Raw genomic sequence first — 26,535 nt, forward strand, 5'->3', positions numbered from 1 at the left:
TCTTGAATTCCTCCTCATTCCTCCTTAATTATGCTTAGGGCCTTCTTACTTTCTCCGCGTTCCTCTTCAATCACTACAAGGCCTCCTGTCTCTCTCTGCGTTCCTCCTCATTCACTCAGAAGATTTCCTGACTATCTCCGCGTTCCTCCTCCCTCATGCCGAGGGCCTCCTGACTTTCTCCTCGTTCCTCCTCAATCACTCAGAGGACCTCCTGACTTTCTTCTCGTTCCTCCTCAATCACTCAGAGGACCTCCTGACTTTCTTCTCGTTCATCCTCAATCACTCCTAGGCCTCCTGACTTTCTCCGCGTTCCTTCTCAATCACTAAGGGGCCTCCTGACTCTCTCCGCATTCCTCCTCAATCAATCCGAGGGCCTCCTGACTATCTCCGCGTTCCTACTTAATATCTCTGAGGGCGTCCTGACTCTCTCCTCGTACCTCTTTAATCACTTAGAGCACCTTCTGACTTTCTCCAAGTAACTCTTCAATCTCTCTGAGGGCCTCCTTAATCACTCAGAGGACCTCCTGACTATCTCCGCGCTCCTCCTCCCTCATTCTGAGGGCCTCCTGACTCTCTTCTCGTTCCTCCTCAATCACTCAGAGGGCCTCCTGACTTTCTCCGCGTTCCTCCTCCCTCATGCCGAGGGCCTCCCGACTCTCTTCTCGTTCCTCCTCAATCACTCAGAGGACCTCCTGACTCTCTCCGCGTTCCTCCTCCCTCATGCTTAGGGCCTCCTTACTCTCTTCTCGTTCCTCCTCAATCACTCAGAGGGCCTCCTGACTTTCTCCGCTTTCCTCCTCAATCACTCAGAGGCCTCCTGACTCTAACTGCGTTCCTTCTCAATCTCTCTTAGGGCATCCTGACTCTCTTCTCGTTTCTCCTCAATCACTCCCAGGCTCTACTGACTCTCTCCGCGTTCCTCCTCAATCAATCCGAGGCCTCCTGACTCTCTCCGCGTTCCTTTCAATCTCTCTAAGGGTCTCCTGACTCTCACCTTGTTTCATCTCAATCACTCCGAGAGCCTCATTTTCTTTCAATGCGGGCCACAGTCCACTATATCTTTATATTTACACCTGCACTTCCATTCCTAAAATGAACTACCTTTCGGCAATTGTTGTTATCACCCGATGAACGCAACATCTTCGGATATGTTTGGATCGCAAATCATCGCATAAAAATATACATGAAAATTGTTGATTATGTTATTGTTTGTATCGTGTCAGCAGGTCCCGTAAAATATAAATCAACATTTTAGAAAGTGTTAATTTAGGATGTGTTAAATGTTTTGTTGCCATTAGTATTTCAATTTTTCGTTTAAAAGTGATTTCAAGTTGTTGATATTTTCCGAATAACTTGTGACGTCATAAAATGTTTCCGTTTACAGTCCGGTCGTTCTATCTACGGCATGGATACGAAAGGATTACTGAAAGGTTTTCTTTAATAAAATGAAGTCGTTTTTAAAAGTTCTTGAATGAAATAATGAACTTTTGGTGTAAATATAAGAAATGAATTGCGGGAGTGATGTCTTTATCGGGGATTTGAACGCACTTGGGCTGGTCAAAGTACGCGTTGAGTCTTTCCGATTTCACACACTTTGGCCATGAGCCCAATTGCGTTCTTACCCCGATAATGACATCAATCCCGCAATTAATTCCTAAAATAACTCTTTAGCGTGATCTGCTTGTTTAATGTCGTAGTTCACTTGTGGATCAAAATACATACTAGCTGTCTACGTCAGCGCTAACTGTAACCACAATAAATCATACCAGCTATAATATAAAACCTCCTTACTTACGTATTTCCCTCAATATATCAACATATTCGCTTGCGAAATCTGCCACAAAATCTTGAGTAAAATAGATTTTATGCTGCGAAATAAGAGAATAATGCATGTCGACGATATTGAGTTAGGCACTTCTTACAACGGAGAGGGTATGTACACCTCACATGGAAAAGAAATGATTGAACATGACGATGAAGACGAGCGGGCTCCTCCGAGAACGAGCATGATGACCCAGTGAGCTCTTTATAAATTAAACTTTTGATAATTGTCAATCGGAATACAAAGACAAATTACAAATATATCTGTAGATCGAAGGTCTTGCGATAGATGCTGCTAGACAATGCGCTTTTCAGGACACGAAAAACAAATATTGGAAAACAATGACTCGAACTTGTACCGCCACTGTCTTAATGGGTCAACTCTGCTAACGTATCCTCTTTATAAGTGAATCGAGAGTGAATCGAGAATACAACATTCGACCTACATTTGCTCGAATTCTACGAAGATGATGGGTATGGAAATACGCGACTGAGATGACAACGTTCTTTTTGACAAGATTCTTTAAATATACAAAACCCACGCGATAACCAGTCCATTATCACTCAGACAGCGAGGAGGATGCGGACGGCCGTCCCAGACGGCACGTTGCAACTGGTCGAACGTTTGGCAGAGAATAGTCTTAAGATAATTTAAAATGCGCCTAAAATAAGTTATTCGGCATCGTTATTAAACAGTGTTTTAGCTAGTGCTTACCGTCTCAATCGTCTCTTGAGTGTAATTGAAGTTATACTATCTTATACTTATTTTGGAAACAATAAATAAAAATTGTACACTACGCGTTTGCTATCTTTAAATACCTTATATTATAAAGATAAAGGCTGTGAGCGTTTAATAAAATAGTATTATGAAGTTCTCCCCCTTACGCTGTCAAAATCAGATGACATCAATATAATCCACAAGCCAATGAAAACCATGTTTCTGTTTAAACTATCATTTTAGTTTATTCTTAAATGTATGAAAAAAAACGATGGGATTCCAAACTATTGCACAGCGCTTTGACGCACTCGAGCGGTTGGGAAAATTCCCGCAGTTCTAGATTGCATTTTTACTAAAAGACTAAGTGAAATATATTAGGAGTGAAAGGGAAACGTTTGTCATATATGTTAATGCAAGTTAGAAGCATTTCATCCCATTTTAAAGAACAAGCAATTTCACTGCAGTTCACAATTTATTTGATATATTAACAAACCTCTACACTTATATTGAATACATTTCAACTTAAAAAGAGCAACTATGCATTTGATAAAGTATACAGTTGCATTAAAAGTGTATTAACAAACAGAAAATAAATACAATTTACCACATAACAATACTGATTGTACATACGACTATAACAAAAAAGAGTGATTGTACTTTTACTGGAATCAAATGGACATATAACTTTTCAAATATAATGGTAAATCATGGCCAAAAGGATGCCTAACCCTTAATGATGCACGCTTATTCCAAAAACAGATTTACCACAAATAATACAAATGTACACATACAATGAACAAACACTAAAGCAAATGGTATCTTATTTGTGTGAGACTGAAGCCATTCTCCAAGCATATTTCTCTTCACTTAGTTAAAACTGTGAAGCGGTATTCCTAAAGCTTCTTAGTGAAAATTACTGAACATTTTTGAATTTTAACAACTAATATTTTATATTCCCTCTATTGTTCATTTAATGTATAAATATGTATTTTTTAAATTAAGACACCTCATCTTGCTTATTTTTCTTCCTTTTGGTGTAAAATCATTTTTAGTCTTCTTTAAATTAAATAAGACCATTAAACAAGACTTTATACACATAGCTGTTGTTATAGGCACCACCAATATATTCAAATAAACTGGAATAACAGATTGACAAATTGAAACTTAATATCTAACTGAAAATCTAAACTATAATGCATAGTAACTTAACAATGCAGTTCTTCTCCTTGTAAAAAATAACACCATTTTTATAAGTGCAAAAGATTAGCATTTTTTGGTGTACAGCTAAGACAATTTAATACTAAAATCTTTGGCAATGTTGACTCCTGGCTTCCGTATAATGACTTGGTTGTTGTCGCTGCTATACGACAGCTGTAGACTGCTTTCCACCCCTGTAATAATGTGTGAAAATCATCAACATGTTTACAACAATAAACTTGTTGGGACAATATTAAGTCCTTTACAACAGTGTCATCTTAAGCACACTATAAATTGTGAAATTTATCCTTTTAAGGAGTCTATGGACCTTTAAAGGATTTTGTGTGAGTATTTAGTAGGAAATAAACAATCCAGAGTACCAATATATGCGGTCTCTTATACATACTGATACACACGTACGGCAAATAGATGCGAGGAGGACGTACGTTGCAACAACATAGCTTAAAACAGTCCCGTTATTTATTGTAAAATTAGTTAAATAAATTGAAATTTACTACGGTCAGATTTTCATTTTACATGATCATTCTTGTTTATATCTGAACAATTCTCTTCAATTACACGAAAAAAAACACAATCAAGTCTTGTTATTATATAATTGCAAATATCTTGATGATGATAGAAAAATGTGACAGATACTACCAATACATCTTTAATTCCTTATTGGTAGGAATATTTGTAGTTACAAACAGAGCATTAGTATGAGACACATGGTAGGATCATGGTGTCTTCAATGAGGATTGTAAAGCATTCTAAATGGATTGGACCAGTAAGTAAACCAATATATACAAAAGCCCAAAAGTCTTGTTTAATACCGTTATACAAATGTGGATCAAAATACAAAATAGTCTAAACTCATCAGTACATTAACCATGAAAATGACAAATATGGAAAGCTTACAATGTATTTGCTGGAAATTCTTGAGCTGTTATTTAGCTTTTATTCCAACTTCGGTATTTTATATGCTGGACTTGTGTATCAGTTTGTATCAAAGAATTATTCAGACATATTGAAAGTCGCAAAAGGTGTCTCGATATGGACATAATGAAGGCCTCGAATTCACAAACAAACAAAAAACTATTTTCCACTTGCTGAACCTTATTACAATTCACACCATATTGTTTAAAATAATGAAACAATTTCTTTCAAAATGCATATTTTTCGTCTAGAATTGGAACGCCCCTGCACCACTATATTCGTGAATACAAAGGATCGTTTATTTTGAAAAAAATTCTTGGTATTAACTTGTTTCATATCAGGGAAAACGCTTTCAAGTAAATGCTCAAAACACAAAGTAACAGGGTCAAGATGGCTCTTAACGTTCACCCGAGTAATAAGTTTAGTGTAAGCATTGGAACATTTCTGTGCAATTCTTTTCAAAACGGACAGTGGTTTCTGACAACGATTTAATGATGTTTTAATTTTAGCCAGAACACTTTTTTTAAAGGTTTGGGCCAAGCAGTGTCAAAGAAGATTTCAATGGTAGATTTTGCCAGATAAACCAACAGACTTCCCGCTGGAGTTGTCTTTCTTACTTAAACTGCCTATGCAGATTTTGTGATATAGTGAAAACTAGACCGTCCCTGTCGACATATTTTTTAACAAACCAACAAGGCTTGAAGGTATTAAGTGCCATCTAAGAAACATTTGTGTCAGCGAAGTATTAGAATTATTTTAAAATCGGGCCAGCGGTTACTGAGATGAATATTTACATTTCTTTCCTTTTGGTTGCCATGACAACCGGATTTCTATATTGAACCACTTTATTTTAAGGAAGCGAGAAGATGACTATTCAAGGAACATTTCTGTGAAATGGCTTATTGGTTCAGAAAAGAAGCTGATTGAAGGAAAATGTTTACGACAAATGACTGACGACGGAGGACGGACAGTCCTCTATCACAATAACTCATACTTTAGCATTTCGTACCCAGTCAAGCTAAGCAAGCATAAACATTTACATGTACAAAATAATTCTTCCCTTTATGCCTGAACTTTAAATTTAAGTGTTAAGAAAAGCTTTGGGTGGATGGGTTTAATTAACATTATACTCGAAATTCTAAAAGCACTCCCGTCTACATTGATAGTGATCTTGATAGAATTGAAATAACATAAACATAAGATTAATTAAGCTAAGAAATGATGGTTGACATACCTTTAACATTGAGAATGGCTTTAGTTGGGCGTGCAGAGAGCCCGATTATCACAATCTTCTCCACCCATTCCTTGGTTGAGAAACTGCAAAATTTGTCGCCAGATCTGCAACATTATCAAATGTAGGTCAAACAGGATCAACACTGAAAAGATGATTTCCAAGAAAGGGCCATTATTCGAGGGTAACTTCCAATACATTTTTTACAAAGGGCCTTTGCCAAAAAGGCCATCCCGGTCCTACACTTCTTTGTACAAACAACACGAAACGTTTTGGGTTGTTGCTTATGTTTTCGTCATTTCGATAGCAAGACAAAAATGAATCAAGATCACAGGAAGGCTACTTGTGAAAATGGCTACAAAGTCATGCTAAATCAGACTGATATTTTCAGAAAACAAAACAAAAATCTATTAGATTATACATAGAAATGTACACTTTCATATAGTTTTAAATGACTATATTCTATGGCATGTCACCATGAAAGAAGAATTGCGTGCCAGTTTACAGAACATTTATTTCTTGATTTTACCGGTGTTTTTATCATAGAAAGATGTCTCTGAGACACCAAGTAAACCATTTGCAGGAGAAAAAAAGTCTAACATGACAAAAGTAATTTACTTGCGATCAATTATATTAACGGTATTCAAACATTTGCACCACACCTTCATTTGTATAGAGCGCTTTCCGCGGAGACTTTACATCATGCATTTTTTGTTTTAAGTTTCAACGAAGTGTGTGGTTGAATATAGATTTGTGAAGTTTAATTAAATTGGAAATTGCTAAAAGCGTTTAAAGCACAAACAATAATTTGCTTCAATGCATTCAATTTATGGCCGCTTCATACAGTTTTTAATGTAACAGATTTTTTTTTCAAATCTGCATGGAAGGAATCAGCATTACAAGTGTCCATTACCACTAGCGGGTCCAGGTCCAGGTCCCCCCCCCCATTTTTTTATTTCAATAGAGGAGCAAAACAGAAATAGCGTGTATCGAAAATGCACCATTTAGAACTTGAAATTGTAAGGTTTTCTGGGGGAGTATCCCCGGAGCCCTGCCAATAATATTTGCCCTTGACTACAATATAAGGTTCGCATATATATGTTATGTACCTTATCATTACAGTACACATTTCTCATGTCTGTTCTTTTCCTTATCATTCTCAATTACAAAATAAAATAGTTCATTTTTTTGTTATTTTCTTACATGTATGTACCTTATCCCCATTACAGTAAACAGTTCTCATATCTGCTATGGACCTTATCTCTTTTATGATATACAGTTCTCATAACTGATATGTACCTTATCTCCATTACAATATACAGTTCTCATACCCACTGTGTACCTTATCTCAATTACAATATACATACAGTTCTCATATCTGCTATGGACCTTGTATGCTTCGTACCTTATCTCCATTACAATATACAGTTCTCATATTTGCTATGTATCTTACATCCATTACTATATACAGTTCTCATATCTGCTATTTATCTTATCTCCAATATAATATACAGTTCCCTTACCCACTATGCACCTTATCACCTTTACAATATACAGTTCTCGTATCTGATATGGACCTAATCCCTATTACTATATGCACTTCTCAGAACTGCTATGTAATTATCTCCATTACAATGTTCAGTTCTTATAACTGCTATTAAGCTTATCCCATTACTATATACAGTTCTCATATCTGATATGTACCTGATCTCAATTACAATATGCAGTTCTCATAGCTGTTATATGCCTTATCAATCTCCATTACAATATACGTCCCCCAATGCATGGCTAAGTTGCAGCCCGTACAAGCCAAACTTGAATGTTCGACGCACTTACAAACTTACACCGAACTCCATTTGAGAACAATGTCATGCTCACCACAAGCAGACTTGGAAACAATGAGGTTCATGCCACAGGAGCGCCCCAATATGACAGATCTTAAGAGCTATTCTGGTCCAGCTGCTAACGAAGATACCGTAGCCAATAAAGTTTTGAAACAACACTTTGACAGAAATGCCAAATGCCATCTTTAGCATCGTTTATGTTGTTGTTGTTTTTACATTTTAGAAACTTGTTAACGATTGTTGTTCATAAAACAGTTTGAACAAAAGGAATAAAACACTTTGTAGAAGCAACTGTAAAACTATTCTGTTGCACCACTTGATCGTACACCACCGAATGGGGCTCTTAAATTGTCATTTGCTTTTATTGTTAAATATATTTATGCTTACTGACACTAAATGCTTCCATTCCACTGTCACGGTTTTGATGAAGTTATTTATATCTTAAAATATATTATTGCATACAATGTGTGTTTTCGATCCGTTATCACAGTACATTAAAACATAAAAACCCGGGTGTTATTGGCAGAAAACGTGCATTAATAAGTCAATTCACGTGCAGTTATTGACCGGCTTTTTGTTTTACATAAGCGTTATCAGGGCCCCGCATCATAACAATAGACTATGAGCGAAAGTGGGTCCGTGTTGCAAACTCTTGCACAAAAACATATTTCAGCATATAGGCTTATAGCTGTATACAAATATTAAAGAGATGAAATAAACAACATTGAATATTTTCCTCTGAGTTGTCTTTTCCTGGCAAGCTGATGTGACTTACTAGATAGTACTTTCTGCAGTTGTCAGTTTGACTATTTATTTTCTTTAAAAGCACTAAATTAAGTCTAAAACTTAAACTCTTCCCAACTTTATTTATTTCTGTCGATTTTATTTAGAACAAACGAATTCAATGGATATGATTCCATTACGTCGTAAACAAAGAACAAAAAATGCTGTACATTTTATCCAGATCATTTTAACATTTTTCCCGGTTTGAATTAGTTGCCAAAACATACGAATGTTAAATTAGAAATACATCGGTAATTAATCGATTACCCGATATCTATTGTAGGTAAATAATCCAACTAATCCAGCTAATTGACATAGCTCGTGACGTCATACACGTACCTGTTATGGAGGTTATTTTGAACTAAATGTTTTTGCTCTTTCGTGACATTTAATAGTTTTTTTAAATAAAAGTTTCTCATGGTGTGTAGTTTATGCAACAATAGCAATAACTCTCTTAAAATAGTGTACAACCCTCGTGCTACGCACTCGGGCTGTAAACCATTTTTTTGGGCCTTTGCAAATGGGTACGACCTCGAAAAGGTGTATTATGAAGGTCAATACTTCAACTGAATACTTCATGCATGTTTGGTTATTGAATACCTTTTTAAGAATACAAGGGTCTACTTACCGGCTATGGAATTCATTGTGTTGAAATGAGAACGAACGCAGTAAATGTTCGCCTTTCCTGTAGTTGAAAGAATTGTAGTCATCTACATATAAACTGCCTGTCGCTGATCCCTGCAATATACAAAAATCATGTCAATTATCACAAGTTTACAATACGACTTTTGACTTATTAAAGCCATCGTAAATGCGTTTTAAACCTACTGTACATGTACCTTAAATGGCAGGGAATGATATATTTTTCTTGTAACATGTGAATGTATTTCCAAATATAGGTTTCCAGTTCATTCCAGCCTTTAACTGTTAAACAGTGTACTTTCCCAACAAGCATCATTTTAATTCAGACGAAGTATAAATGTTAAACAAATTCTGATTTATTGCATAATAAGCTGTCCTCTCAAACAATTAACCAAACAATTAACCATTTTATCCAAGCAACAGCAGTTTGATGGATGTCATTTAAATATCATTTTTTAAATCTTTCATTCTTAGTAAATTAATTCATAATCAATACCGGAGTACTCTCTGATAAATCTTATATTATACGTTACATTTGCAACGGGCGGGCAGCATAGACATGTGAGGAGATAAGGTAAACTTCACATGTAGAAACATGTGTACACAAATCATAAACGTTCAAATACGTTGTTTTATATTCATCAAGGTTCGAATTAAGAAACGACACAGTAGTGGACTGTGAATACATTTATTTCTATATATTATACCTCACATAAATTTGTCCCTTCTTAATGTATATAATCTCGATCGGTCCGTATATCACTGTATTTTGATGAAAATCCCGTTTTATGACGTCAGCGGTCCATATTATATTTTTGGCCGGTCCGGACCTCGCCAAAAATGTAATATGGACCGCTGACGTCATACGATTGTTTAGTGCGGCCTTTTATTTTCACAACGGCGAAAATTTGTCGCAAGTAAACATTATCAGGTTTGTTAAATAAAACACATTTAAATCGCTTTAAAAATATTGTCCTGTAATAAAAAGTGTTCGGAAATATATAAGAAATATAACACACCACTTCGGGCCATATGACATTATTAGGACCGGTCAGTCAGCCCCCGAAGGTGAATGGACCTCGGCTAACGCCTCGGTCCATATACACCTTTGGTGGCTAACTGGCCGGTCCTTATAATGTCATATGACCCTCAGTGGTGTGTAATATTTCTTGAATAGTGTTCAGTTAACTTAAAGGTCAGCATACAATAAGGAACCTATATTGTGAATGGATAATGTGACATCAGTGGTGAAGACCGATGTATTCTCATTTGTTTGTACTTACTGATTTATCGAGGCACACGACCAGAGTGAATGGATCATGAGACATCAGTGGTGAAGACCGATGTATTCTCATTTGTTTGTACTTACTGATTTATCGAGGCACACGACCAGAGTGAATGGATCATGTGACATCAGTGGTGAAGACCGATGTATTCTCATTTGTTTGTACTTACTGATTTATCGAGGCACACGACCAGAGTGAATGGATCATGTTTCATCAGCCCCGATGACCGACGTATTCTCATTTTCCTCGGAATTATTGAGCCTCCTTTCTGAAACACTGGGATCTAAAAAATAACACATGAACAAATAGCTATTATTTGAATGAATACAAACATAACGATTAAGGCTGAAACTCCTTTGTTGCATTATATATTTTACTAGCATAAAAGAGAAACATACTATTTTTATTTTAGTAGGCTGAATTATGAGGTATGCAGTAACTATTGTAATTTGTTAACTACACAACGTGCATTTACTTAGATTAAACGGTTTCTATGCTGTAAACGTACCGAAAAAGAGGGATGTCGATGCTTGAACAAGACTGCTTGAAAAAAAAAAAGGTGAAAACGTAAATAATTATGAGATAATTACTGTACCAACCTTGCTAAGAGGAGCTTCAACATATGTAGACTGGCCACCCTTGTAGCTATTGTAGCTGGCGATGTCATACCACAACTGCGTCACACAGAAACATCATATGACAACAAGATTAAATGCACGGGTTTTCTAAAATAGTAGATTTATACTAACATTCATTGTAAAACTTCGTATCAAAGGAGCAAAGGAAAGGTAACTAATGCAACCAACATGCCGATGATTCTCATCCAACAATTCAATTGACCAATAAGGGAGTATATCACGCCTCCATACATAAATAACGCAACGCAGTGGTCCAGGACTGGTTACGCGGTGACCACATATTTTTCCATATCGGGTCACCAAATTTATATCGTACCAATATTGCGTCTGTTTTCCGATTCCGATGAATAAATTAAACATTTAAACATGGGAACGGTTGTCGAGCTTCGCTCTCAATCGATATGGTTTCCTTTGCCCCGTATACCCCATATCGGGTCACTTATAACCCCGTCACTTACAATATATCCTCCATACATAATAGCACATTGGTCTATAATCCAATGGACTACTTTGACCACCTCTGACAACGGCCGACAAATAAATAACATAAAATAAGCACAATTAGGCTCCCACTCGAGTAATGTTATATGCCAATTGATATTGTCTAATTAATTTGTGTTCATATAGTGAAAGCTACCGAACGCATATATTGATATAAGCAAACCAAATATTTTCGCTAGACTATCCCACAATCTGATACCTGATCCTTTCCAGGGAAGTAAACATGCGTCCCTGTTTGTCCCTTTTCAGTGATTGGTTTTACCAGCAGTGATGTTCCTTTAATGAAATAAAAATAACTAAAGTAACTGGCTTCACACTACGAAAAGAACATTTTTACTTAATGTTCAATAGAGAGTATGAAATGTTACATTTCAGAATCGGACTGTTTAATTATTTTATGAAATGATATTATATTGAATACTTATGAATATAAACAATGCTGATTACGTGATCTCTTTTTTATTGAAGTTAACTTAGCAGCTCCTAAATGGTAACATTTCAACAACAATGCATTTGCAAGATGAAACTTCCTACCAATGAGGTATTCATCATCCATTTTGAAGGTTCTCTTGTCTGTCGGGTATTCTACCCACAGGGGTCTCATGGGCGGGGCCCCACTTTGCTCCCCTTCGTAAAACAGTGTGTACCAAAGGGGTAGGTAGGAATAGCGGGCCCTTATGGCGTCCCGTATCACCTGCATGTTCTTTTTGGGCTGTAAGTACGGTTCTCGACGTTTTGAGAACTCGTGGGCGTGGGCTCGGAAAAATGGCTGGAACGCTGCTGCCTAAAAGCACAATTGGGTTGTGATGTATGAATGACGTAACTGCTAAAATATTACACAGAAATTATATGAATTTAGTTTATTAAGATCTGAAAAACATGTACAGTCAATCCGGTTACCTGTTAAAAAGTGTCACCAGTAGTATCCGGCCATTCCAAATTCCTCCCGTACGTTTTAAGTATATTAAGTACATGCATTCAGCAGCCTACTGTCTTACGCGGCCGCGGTCATTAATCATTAATAAAATGAAGCAATATAGACACTTATTAACGGCCACTCAGCCCATGTCAAGAAATTTCCACTAGAAAAATGCCCACGCTGAGATAAGAAATTAGATAGCGTGTTTATTTAAGACACCAATTTTTCCAATACAAGGATATATGTACCATAGCGTACGGTAAAATTCGTCGACCTCGGAAATTTCTCATGATGTATCATGTAACACGTTAGCGAATGTTTGAAATATAATTCACACATTTAATAAATACTTAGAAACTTGAATAACGAGTTTCAGAACAAGGACAAAGAAAACCAGTTTTTATGGATTTACTGTTGTCACGTGAAGCATCGAAACGAGTAATAATTTGTATTCTTTTCAATTTTCACTTTCGAAGGGAAATTATTTCCATATTAACGCGCTAACTTTAGCCAAAAATTCATTGTCTGTGATTTCATTTGGATCATTATTGCAGTGAGACAAATCGCAAGACTATGATGAGTGTATAAAATTCTTAGAAAACGGTCGTAGTGCACAGCAATTTACCACCAGGATAACCTGTCTTAAGCAGCCAACAGCGATACCCTTTTCCAAAATGTGGCCACTTAATACAGGTTTGATTGTTAAGTTTATACTAGTTTTTTTAGTTGGGTAATTAACGAGAATCTGATCGCTTATAGAATAACTCTGTGGTTAAAAGCCAGTCCTGGCGTCCATTTCGAAAGACCATGATCAAGAACCCCTTTTGGGGGTCAAACCCCATACCACAAGACCATACACACATCCATGTATATTCTCATTGGAATTAAAGGAAATTGAGATTAGAAACTATATATTTGTGTTTTTTTTAGAAGAACGTGTATGCTGTAAACAGCCTTCACTTGTTCTTTACTTATATGCCAAATAAGAAATTTTAATTCTCATAACTTATAATATTGTGCTAACAATACTCCAAGCCTGTGTTTACTGATGTAGGAATAATGCTAGTGTACTTTCATAATACTTCATTAATTACTTAAAGGATTTAATCAGTATGGCATGTTTTCTGCTTACAATGTGTTGTTTTTCTTTTCCACTTTGCTGAGTAAATGATTACAATCTCAATTTTTTCCTCAGCAACAGAATATGAATACGGTGTGTGTCCTATCAAACGTGCAGTGCGCGTGTTTTTTGAGAACCCTGCCAGTGAAAAAGAACCATTTTCCTCATTGAGCACTTTTAGAACCCGCTAAATCTGGTCAAAATTATGAATAACCAATAAATATCCGCAGATCAAACCTGTATACACATGTACACACCCTTGTGGTTAATGAAAAAAATGGTTCATTGACCATATGGCACCTTTCATTGTATACAATAGGGAATGGAATACTTTTCATCAGAATAATTGTTTGCGTTAAGGTTATCATTGCTCATGTCGCAGAAAAAAAATGGACTCATAAAAGGACCCCCGGCGCGTCAATTAGGGTTTGCGCGTTTGCTAAGACATTTACGGTATATAAACGGATGTAAATTCTGGTAAATATGTAAAATTTGCATATCGAAGTATATGAGATAAAATATGGAAGAAGGCAGTCCCAAAATGTTCGTTTTTTTCACAAAATAATTTCATGTGAAGCATCAAATTTATCTCCTCAACACAAAAGCACCACCATCAATACAAATGTCAGGAGGGCCAAACTGTAAACACTATCATAAGCAGTTGAAAGGTTAATTCAAGCATGGGTCATAGCTTTAAATTATCATTTAAACTAAATTATTGTGTGTCTAAAAAATCCTTCATTCAGGGTCACAATTAATGATCAAAGTTATGAGAATATTTTTGTATTATGTTACAATACAGGAATAAGGAAACGTCTTTTTGCAATTTAGTTCCCTGTCAAAGGCTAGGACGTTGGCATTAAGAAACTCTCAGATAGCAAGCTTAATGATTGAATATGGCTCTTTGTGGAAAAATATATGCCAAAGCCCAGAAATATGTATTCTAAAACCACTGACCTGATACCAGCGAGTAAGGAGCTCTGGGTCGGGATTATTGAAGAAGCCGCCAACGTCAGCGCCAGAGTGGGTGATGCCGACAAGACTGAGCGAAAGTAACATTGGAATTGACACCTTGAGATGGACCACTCTGCCGCGTTGTCACCCGTCCATGCCGCACCTTCAGGGACAGAGGCAGGAAGTTACCAAAATAATTATGTATTACCATTTATACAAATTCTCACATTTTAAATACAATCAAAATTACAGGGATAAGCAATGCAGTCAAACAATTCGCTATGAGCTTGTTGAAGCCACACGTCAAAGCTCGAATTGCTTATATCATTACGGTCAATAAAAATTGTACTAGTGTACAACTGAATCAACTGCATTATATAATATAATTTAAAAACAATATTAATTATGGTGTAGATTCCATATTGTTAGTCAGCCATTTTATTAAAGTAATATAATTAATACATTTAAAAAGAGATATTGGCAAATTGTGATTGTTGCTTACATCTGGTTTAAACTTTATCTATGAACTTCTACCCTTTTCGGACAAACCCCGCCCTTTCACTCCCGTCAATGTACTTCATGGCGCTATAACGCCTATATACAGCTATTGAATTTATCATGCATTTTTAGTATAAGATTTTATCAATGTTCAGGGTGTAAATGATCTTGTTGTTCGTCCATAGTACACTCCTCTTTAGTGATGTTTTTTTCAAATATGTTAAAGGAATTGAAAGTTTGACTACTTTGACCAGTTTTAGTGTTAGTTTTTGAATAAAAACATGAATTTGACATTGTATTTTAGTTTCTTGTTTTATATAGTTCAAATTCTTTACAGAAGTGAGATTATGCTAAACATTATCACTAAACAAAAGGTTCATTGCTTTTACGAATTTCCGTTTTCCGCTTCGACGATATAGGAACATGATTGTATGACAAAGTTTAAATTGCCCCCTTCTTGAAAAGTACATAGATAATATAATAGAAGTTAAATAATATAGATACCGTCAATAAGTATTATTAAGAGACATTTATTAAAAAAAGTCTCATAAGGTTCAGAGTGCCGGGGGACATCGGCTTACTCCACATGTCAGTATAAATTGGCCAAGAGTGTTGTACACAACAAATAGGACAAATATACCTACCACCTAACCGATCGCCGGTCAATATCTACCGCATTCAATAAAGTACATTATCAAAAAACTTGTCAGAAATAGAATGCGGTGGTCTCGTCAAATGCACATATTAGGAATTAAACCAGGCTTTCAAAAGGGCAGGGTGCTAAAGAAAAGAGGCAGGTTGATAATGAAAAGGGAACATTGTATCGAGCTGTGAAGAACTTGCATTTACATATTAATAAATTAAAATGTTTTTTAATATTATAAAACAATGGAATCTACGAAACAAATCCAGTAACAAAAATATCTCGTAGAAATTATTTTGGAATGACACCCGTACGTCCGGATCATGTGTTAAATTTTGGGAAAACATTTGTTTTATTTATAACGAGAGAGACTATGTTGTCAAATCAATAATTGTTTATAAAATATAAATATGTATTTCAAAGGTATTTCTTGCATACTGCTTTATAAAACCAAAAAACATTACAAAGTTATTGCAGTGAATAGTTTTGTTCTTTAATTCAAATGAAATCTTGCATGAAATGGTCTAGTTAGCAATCATTCAGAGCGAAAAGAATGGTTGTACTATTGTTTTCGATACTGTATTTACATATTCTTTTTACTCATAAAATCCTTACGACCGATTAGTATGTGGGTCACGTGGCGTCTATAATTTAACGTACTGTACAATGGAAACCTTATATGTACGTACATACCCCATCTCTGGGATCCAGCGAAGAACGCCCTGGTGAGTACAAAGGGCCTTTCCTTGTTGTTACTTCTCAACAACTGACCCTCCGCTGACGCTTGTTGCTGAAATGTACCGAGTGGATGCGTACCGTTAGTGCTGTATGTCACAGCAATTATTTTTTTATAAATTCAAAGTTCCGGTAATGTTTTTGCTTAAGGTGTATGGTTGTGTCCTAATATTCCTTACCACTAGGGTTCCCATTCAACCACATGTAATTTCAATTAAAACACACCTACCATATAGTAGCCATATATGTTGTGAAGGTCCCTATTTTCGAAGCCGCCCATGTGTTTTGCGTCCTTGTGGAGAGTGATTTCCGGTCCGTTGAACACAGCCGGCTCGTTCATGTCATTCCAGGTGAACAGGTCGGCGGTGCTGCCCTTGTAATCGTCAAACAGGAACTTGCTCGCCCACCATTTACGTACCTTCGGGTTGGTGAAGTCTGGCCAGCTGGAGGTTTCTGCAGATACAGGGTGAAAAGTTAAATTTTAAGACTTCTTATTGATGATATAACATATTATTTATTGTTTTGTAGTCTCTAAAAATAATTTGATAAATTGAGGTGTTTTCATACATCGATTTGGGCATCCAAATACTATCAGAACGATATCAATAGCCTTTTTCGAAACAAAATGTACAAGTTGTTTCCTGGAGTTGAAATTCCATTTTTTTTGGGATCAAACCCAAAACCTCTTGGGTAAGAGGCGGAAATCTTTACCAGTACCATTTTTACCTTACCTTCTTGGTTGCGGTAACAAAACACAAAAAAAACTAATGTTTTCATACCCGACCAGCACCAGCCTTCATAGTCATTGCCATCCTTGTTCTTCACATACAACCCCTGATCCTTGGCCTCCTTGTTGATCCGGTAGTTGCCATCAACCTTCAGGTGAGGGTCTACAATGGTCACCATCTTACGGCCCTTGCTCGCAATGTTGTTCACCATCTCGATAGGGTTAGGAAACTTTCTTGCATCCCAGGTAAAGTACCTGCCAGATTTAAAGAAAATGAGTATTGAATAAACTCTAAATAAAGGCAAGCATGTTTTTAAAGTGTTTCTACCAAAGCTCTGCCAAACTGACATTTTTATTTGCAACATATCGGTTTCCCTCACTGCAAAATTTAGTAACAGCATATGCTATTTACGTGTTAAATTAAATCAGTTTCCTTCAATACAGGCATTATGCGTAAAGGGGCCATAAGTTATTATCAGACAATATACAGTGTTCCAAGTTCTAACTAGATTACACAAAGCTTATAACATCCATCTCATTACAGGAACCAAATGTATACCAATTTTCAGATTCGAAGAAAACAATATCGTAAAATACAAGACTCATTAGGAATCTTTCAATCTCTTAAAACAGCCATTGCGGATTCATGCATAAAAGCGTAAGACATTTTTATAAATGTGACCTGATTACGAAGGAACCTGATTTTGTAGTGTTGTCATATTGTGCAAATGTTAATTGTCTCAATAATACGGTGACCTGCTTGTGCAGTGCTGTAATTAGTTTGCTTGATGTTTTGGACTATTTGTAGACTTTTATGTCTCAATTCTATGTGTTTAAGAGCAAAATATTTCTATTTACAATAAAGCAGTGTAACTGGTTTAAAATTCGTTTCATATGATATAATACAAGAAACAAATTGACTTTAAAATCAGCCTACTTAGTTCAGTGTATACCATAGTTCAGTGTATACCATATCGCTGATTAGTTTTAACAGTATATGTTGTTTTACTTTCACTCCTTACCATTCTATTATTATCAAAATGTTGTACTGAAATTATTCTTAGCTGTTAATCAGGAAAAATCCTTGAATTAGATCAATGAACAACACAAACTATCATAATTTCAATTCAAGGATGTAAGATTTATTTCTTGTTTGCACATGATATCCTTCTAGTTTTACCTCATGTAAAATATTTAATTTATAACTAAAATTAAAATCATTTGTTAGATCAGGCATATAGCTATAAACACAATCAAATTAGAAAGTGTCAGTAATTGAATTTCTTTTCAACATAAACATCAAGTTCTTAAATAACTTTCAATTTTGTACATAAAGATACTATAAAATGTTAAAGTTCTTTCATGAACAACCAGTAGTTAAAATGAACGTTTAAAAGGTTTGTACACGTTACAAAAAGTAACTTAACATAGTCTACGAACCTTTTACCATCTGCGTGATCGATGTCTAGCCAAATAACGTCATACGGAATGTCGTATATGTCAAAATTGGCGTCAACACTGAAATAGCAAATAGCAGTTTACGGTCAGCAAGTTTGACGGATCATTGTCTAAGTGTATACAAAGTCTATTTCAGATCATTAGATAACGGAAACACAATTAATAGGCAAAAACTATACTATTTAAACAAATCTTTTGTTAACTTTTAGCGATATTTTCCGTTTACCTATATATTTCAGAAACTATATGATAGCTAATGATGTAGGTTTTCTTAGTAATTAATCAGGCCTGATAATGGCGACGTTAATGTTTTTTGTCACTCTTACTTTTCAACATCGCCCTGGTCGTTATAGTTCCATCGACACTGATGGTAGGATATCGCAAACATCTGAAACAAAACTCTGACAACATTGGTTATGATGATTATCTTAGGTGAAGATCGGAGCCTCCCTTATGAACAATTCATTGCAACCAAACTAATTTGACGAGCACAAAGCCTGGTCAGCCCCAAGCCCCCACCCCACGCACACACACATTTAACCGAGGTTGGCCATCGTCTTGCTTTCTTCTTTAAGTGACTGAATATTTGGATGTAAATTATCACTGAAACACATCCTGTAAAGTCCTCCCTTTCAGCTTCTTAATCCTCTTTAACTGCACAGGTGTTGCAGTGGGTCCAAGTCATTAAACAGCTAAAAGGCGCAGGCAGACCTTATAATTTATAGCACCACCAAATATGATGTCACTCTTTTTTGAAGGAAGTGGCTAATATAAATGCTCAAACTGAAAGCGGGTAAACTTTAAATACTTAAATATTCCAAAAGGACATTGAGTGGCATTATTTTCCAAACAATATAACGTTTCAAAAAGTATTAGCAAATCGGCATAAACTAGCCTATGGACATAAACAACATCAAATATGGAAAGGACATAACAATAGAGAATAACAGAATAAGTATAAGTTAATATTATGTTAGTATTTCAAAAAGCAAAATGTTATTTAACATGTAGAAAACAACAACAACAAAGGTTAGCATTGTTAAGAAAGAGAGCTCAGGTATTGTATAAGGAAAGTATTTTTTTAATCAATGGCTTTTTTAATGTAGTTTGCTCAATTATTTGTTTGCTTAACACAAATTCGTTTAAACATATCTAAATTTTGCCCTGATATATCACAGAAAGGCATACCGGCGGGAGGTTTGTGGAACCCGTCAGCTGAGCGTATTGGTAGAAAACGTCATGTGCGGTGGGTCCCATCATAATAAACACATCGATAACGCCACTCTCTGAGATCCAGTGTGTGTTTGTCTGAGGCATTTCATTTCTCCCTCGACCCACAATATCCTCAACCTTTGACAGAAAGTTCTGGTAAATAAACAATGCTATCTTTCATACAAAATCATAGTGAAAAATTAGCACACTAATGTTGAGTAAAACTACACGAATAGCAATGACATTGCAATAGCTTCATCATCTATAAATAGCTTGCTACTCAATGTTACTGAGCCACTTGCATTCATACGTTACGAAATCAGTAAAACATTGACATATTTTAATAAGGCGTACATAAATAATATGTTTGTTTCAGGCTTCATAGCCCCAAGTATAGCTTAGGTAGGTAGGAAAATATTTTTATTCTTTATATTTTGTATTCGGCTAATAGTTTCTTGAAATGTTTCTGTTATCCAAAACTTTAAATTGACTAAATATAGATAGAAAATCAAAGGGAATAACAAGGGTTAATGACGGAATTGGTGGGTGACAAATTAATAGCTACATGCCTTGTCGACAGTGTTGAAGCTGATGTCTACCCACGACTCTGCGGCATTGTGCCAGAACACTCCCACAGTCCGCTTCTCACTGAAATACACATGCTTGCCTGTTTGACTCCATTCAAGCTGTTGAGTCTTCATTCTTGTGAAACACATCAACGCTTAATTGCTTTTTTAAGATATAAATTTGCGCTGTCAGTAAAATGTACCAAATTTTCTTATCAATGAACAAAAATAATGAAACTCGGACAATTATCGATTAACAATGGAATATCCTCATGCACATGTGAACAAATTTCACTACTTAATATATGCTTGTTATGTTATTTTCATTCAAAAAGCCTTAATTGATTACATCCATTACCAATCAAAGTATTTGAATAAAGAGGAGAAACGTTGAAAACTTGGAAGGAAATTATATGTTTTGAAAGATGAGAAGTTGGACCCAAATGTTTTGAAAGATGAGAAGTTGGACCCAAATGGTCTTGGCATTGTGTAAGGATATATCCTCTATAATTGATTATGACAAATCACTATCGAAAGTTACCGATATTCCAATCATGTTTTTAATATAATTGATTATCGGAACAATACTTATTCACGGTAATCTCAATGTCATAAACATGTCATACATTATCGCGAAAGCAACAGTATAATCGTTCACAACAATGTTGATTTCATTTCGTGTTATATTCTAAAAACGTAAAGTTCTGGTCATTAAATGAAACATAGACAATTGACTTTTAATTTTACACATTTAATAATATGTAGTCAAATAAACATCTTTATATGAAGATCATCACATCTGAGATATTCTTCTGCTTCTGTTAGCCGACTATACACTAGCCAACAGACGATCATGTTATGTAACGTACTTATGAGCCAGCATGACGGGCACGGAGCCGTAGAGAGCCATGGGGTTGTACAGCTCATACTCAAACACATCCAGATTGAATAGCCGGTACGGGTCTCCACTCCTGGAGCAGTATTAAACATGTATGTATATTTTTACATAAAGGTTTGTTTTTATTGTTAATTCTGGTAATCAGTAAAAACATAATTAATTGCTATGTACATTACTTAATGGTTTTAAGGGCCATATAGTCTGCATGTTCCAGTACATCATAGACATACTTACTTGATGGTTTTAAGGGCCATAGAGTCTGCATGTTCCAGTACATTATAGACATACTTACTGGATGTGTTTAAGGGCCATAACCTCTGCATGTTTCAGTATACCATAGACATACTTACTTGATGGTTTTAAGGGTCATAGAGTTTGCATGTTCCAGTACATCATAGACATACTTACTTGATTGTTTTAAGGGCCATAAAGTCTGCATGTTCCCGTACACCATAGGCATACTTATTGGATGTGTTTAAGGGCCATAAGCTCTGCATGTTTCAGTACACCATAGACATACTTACTTGATGGTTTTAAGGGCAATAAAATATGCATGTCCCAGTACAACATAGGCATGCTAACTTGGTGGTTCTACGGGCAATAAAATTATACTCGGCATGTTCCTTTACACCATAGACATACTTACTTGGTGGTTTTAAGGGCCATCGACTCTGCATGTTCCGGTATGCCATAAACATACTTGAACCCAGGGAATGACACATCAACACCCACAGATGAGGGCCCTGTTATTAATCACAAATCTAATTTAACGTCTCACAAAAGAAATGTGCATCAGTTAAACAGTATATGTAATACCACATAAAACTTTTAAAATCTTAAAACTCCTTTATGATTGAATGGAATAGATTTAAATTATCTCACTAAATTCATTAATATGTAACAAAGCCGAAAATGCCAGAAACAACATAAGACGCATTGTATATTCTGAACAGAAATGCTCAGAAACAATTCAACTGACAGTAATCAGTCACCCACCATATGGTTTAGAGTCATGGAAGTCCTTGAAAGTCTCCTCCCACATCCCCGGCTCGTTGGCGTCATTTTCCTCATTTCCTTTCTTCTCCCCCTCCTTCTGGAGAAAGAAACATACACATGTGCAATACATACAGATGTGTTACAACAAGTGGATTACAGTGTGCCATGGCATAGCAATGAATTGGAATCACGAAAAGAAAAGAGAATACTGATATGTCAAGCTTTATGATATCATTTTCAAATTGAATGTTTTTTTACTTATGTTTGATACCTAGCATAGTGGTGTTGTTTTATTCACCGTAGGAAGCAGTCTTTTACAGTTACCAAAGGGAACCCTATATATTGTTAGGAACCAAACATGCTCAACCTTGTTCTTATCAGCTTGTTTTGCCATTGGGGGTTCCTTTGGCTCCTCCTCTCCCTCACTGAAATCACGGGTAAACCAAATTTCTAACCAGCCCCTACAAAGTGTCACCACACCCTGGCTACCCATCTACCTCAATGCACATGTGGGTGTTATCGATGAGCTGCAGTCAATTGTTTTATGCCTGTTAAATTGGTTTTGCATTATATAAAGATAACCAACACGAATATTGTTCAGCTTTTTTTATCTGATTATTATCATAGTCTAATTTAACATACGCAAGATTAATAAAACAATAATAAGCTATATCAACACAGCTGTTTTTTTCTCTACAATGTAAAATGTTTTAAATTTCAATATAGTCACCAATCTCCGTGATTCATGATTGCATTAACTAATAAAATTGCTTTCAAAATTATTTTAGTGGAATCTTAGGTTAAAGGTTATGAGTACGTCTTTCAACAAAAAAAGAGTTTAATGCAAAGCACCCCCAATTACAATTTATTTGGGTAAATACATACTAATAACCTTATAACCAGCTTAATGTTTGTAATAATACTGGTTTACCATTTAAATCTATCTATTTACTTGATTATAATCAATAACGACGGATGCTCATTCATCAATATAAATGTATAGCAGATTTGAACAAGAATGCCATCTTACTGGAATTTTTTTAATTTCGAACACCAACTTTTGTTTGTGGTCAACATGATATTTTGTCCAATCAATATATCACTAGCTTTCCAATAAATTTATTTCAAAAACTCAACAGTCAGCTATTACTGGTTTTATTCAGGTCAGGCTGTAGATATAAACAGCGGTAGGCCCAGTTAATGGATAGTTACAGTAGATATAAACAGCGGTAGGCCCAGTTAATGGATAGTTACAGTAGATATAAACAGCGGTAGGCCCAGTTAATGGATAGTTACAGTAGATATAAACAGCGGTAGGCCCAGTTAATGGATAGTTACAGTAGATATAAACAGCGGTAGGCCCAGTTAATGGATGGTTACCACAATCAAATATAGACGATTGAAAACTTACAGATTATTAGTGTTTACGTACACAAAATAGTGGTTGCATGAAACCATCTATTTTTGTAATTACATAAGAACAATTTTTGACCATTACTTAGCAAAGCAACCTTTTCCTACAATATGTAGTCACACATTTACAAAACCTAGTCCTAGTTCCTAAATTAACGTTCGGAATTTGCCGATATTTCTCATCAAAACGTGCATTATTATACAGCTTATTGGCTCAGCCTCCACGCTTTGGCTCCAGCTCCCTGGCTTTTGGCTCCATCTCAACCCAGAAAAAAGAGTATAACATGCTTATTCCAGTAAACAGGCGGTCATTTTTATTCCCGACAAAATAAAAGCACTCGATAATACTGGTTTGATCTTAAATGTAAGCTTCTTGAGTGAAATTCAGCTGAAAATTGGTGAAAATGTTCTACTTTCGTTTGTAAATATGCATGTGTTTGATAGGAGAATCGGTTTTATAACTCCATATGTTTACAAAATAACCGAAAGACGTGTGGAGATTAAACATATTTATTTGGCACTGCATTTCCCGATAACTCAAATATGCCCTCATAATTGTGATATTAGATAAAATAACGAGTCATACTTACGTTTTATGATGATATCCGTTCTTTTGCTCCAGCTCGGAAGTGTCATTGGCTCTTTTTTTATACACAGCTCCTAAAAGAGCTGGAGCCACTGTTTTGCACCCGTGATATACCAATATATCATTTGGGTGATTAAAGAGCAGCTGTTAGGAAACTGGATTTATTTTTAAACTTTTTACTATAACATAGAAAGATGAGACCACTACCGCCCCCGTAAGGTACTTACTTTTGTGGTGGGTTTCGTTTCCGGAAGTGCTCAAACTTGAGCAGTCCCTGAGCATTGATGCTGACTACAGGCTCTTCTTTATTGATGAAGTCCACACGGAATGGACGGCTCGTTATTAGTATCTTGTTCTCTTCAAATCCGAGACTGATGCTTGAGTCTGAGCGCTCCAATACCTTCATGCTGTTTTTTGTATAATTAAGTTTAGTTTTGGCAAACATTGTATTGGTAACAATTGTGTTGATTTTTCATAGCACTTAACAAAAAATACTAGGTCGTATCCAATGGTTGCATTAGTGTTTAAACAGTGGTATTAAAATAAAGTCATAAAGACATCTTAGCAATGGCGTCAAATTACTGAAAATAGTAAGAAATGGTCGTTCGAAGACAAGTCGACTTACTTTTGAGTTTTGGGGTCCCCAACTAAAACATCACCACAGGGATCTCATAGCGCGTTCTCAGTGGTTTAAGCTCATTTATTTTGAGTCTGGCTGTGTTATCTTTTATAGCTGTAACTTGCATCAGCAGCCTGACATTATTCTTTGTGTTCAATATTTGCATTTTCATTCCGGATGGCTGAATTTTCATCGATTCCATAAGTACAACATAGCGGCTGGCATCCGACCGTAGTCTTCGATGTCGTCTAAAATAAAATGATCTTTTAACGTTTCACTGGGAACTATTTACACTTAAAAACAATACAATAGAAACTCAACTCCTAAATAAAGTACTCTTTTATTACTTATTTTTACAAGAAAACGTCCATAGGCAAACAAATATATAATCTCACATAAAATATATTTTAACACCTATCGTCCTTATGTATAAGAAAACTAAAAATTAAAACACATGAACAATACACTGCATGTTTTTTACAAGAACATAAAAATGTTTAATGAAAATTAAGTGTACTGACTTGCAAAAGCTGCTTTGGTTGCAAGTTTTAAAGTTTTCTCTGCTGACATTTGCTACAAGATCAAACAGAAACAGTAGGCCAACCAGCATCTGGATCGTGGCCATCGCATATACGCTGAAACAAGAACATTAATTTGAAATACAGGTTAAAGGGTTGTAAAAACGTTTTAATTGAATCGTCTCAAATAGGTAAATAATTGAACCTGATTGGCTGCGTAAGAAACCCGCGCCAAATTATTGATGGATAGTCTAAGCATCATCTATACGCTTATAAATTAATTGAGTAAAATAGTGGAGCGATTCATAATTTGGTGATATTTATCTCGATTTCTTTTGCATGGGTCGATATTCCCAGCTCACGTACTTCGGGACATTATTGTTCTTTTTTCCATCCGTTTATTTAAGATGGGGGGAGAGACATTGAATTTATGTAGCCAGGACTGTGATTATTGTCTTTAATAATTGGGAGGTGACCAGGGTATGTCTAGGAGGCCCATGTCAGTATGGTGATTGTGTCGTAAAAGATGGTGGAAGCCGGACCATCAACGGTCGTGCCGTTAGGGCTATATCCCAAACAGGTTCATCAAGGGGGCTGTAATGAGGCAGCGAGGCTGCAGGTCATCCCCTTTAGTTATCGCTTTGGGCACATTGGTCATGACTACTCAGTTCCTGAGGGCCATTGGTTTTCCCATTGTAGGCTCTCAGGATGATCCTCCCGATAATTCCCGTCTCTAGGCCTTTGGTCTTGCATTGTAGGGGTGGAAGTGCGTCCAAGGCAGCCAAAGAAAAGGTTTGCCAGGAGCTCGTGAATCTTCTGATACAGTCACCTCTGATCCCGCAGCAGGTCACACATTGCATTGCGTAGAAATTGGCATTTGGTATGGCTTCACTTTCGTTGCCAAACTTTTCCCCCAATCCCTTTTCTTTTTTAATCTGGAAGTAGTGAGAATTTCGATGGTCGGAGAGATAATTGAAGCCTGTCCCCAAGGTTATTGGCGGTGGAGTCGGAACCCTATTATTTTCGGTGAGGAGTCGGTCATCATGGGAACTTGGGGTCTGTTGTCTTGGAAGTGG

At 36.0% G+C, this 26,535-nt stretch overlaps 1 pseudogene; it reads right to left on the reverse strand.

The window, feature by feature from the left end:
* Positions 1-2,998: 2,998 nt before the first annotated feature.
* LOC128219961 (neutral alpha-glucosidase AB-like) lies at positions 2,999-25,570 on the reverse strand (annotated as a pseudogene).
* Between the last annotated feature and the right edge of the window lie 965 nt (positions 25,571-26,535).

Source organism: Mya arenaria, chromosome 15, assembly GCF_026914265.1.
Source record: "Mya arenaria isolate MELC-2E11 chromosome 15, ASM2691426v1".
Classification (NCBI taxonomy): Eukaryota; Metazoa; Mollusca; class Bivalvia; order Myida; family Myidae; genus Mya; species Mya arenaria.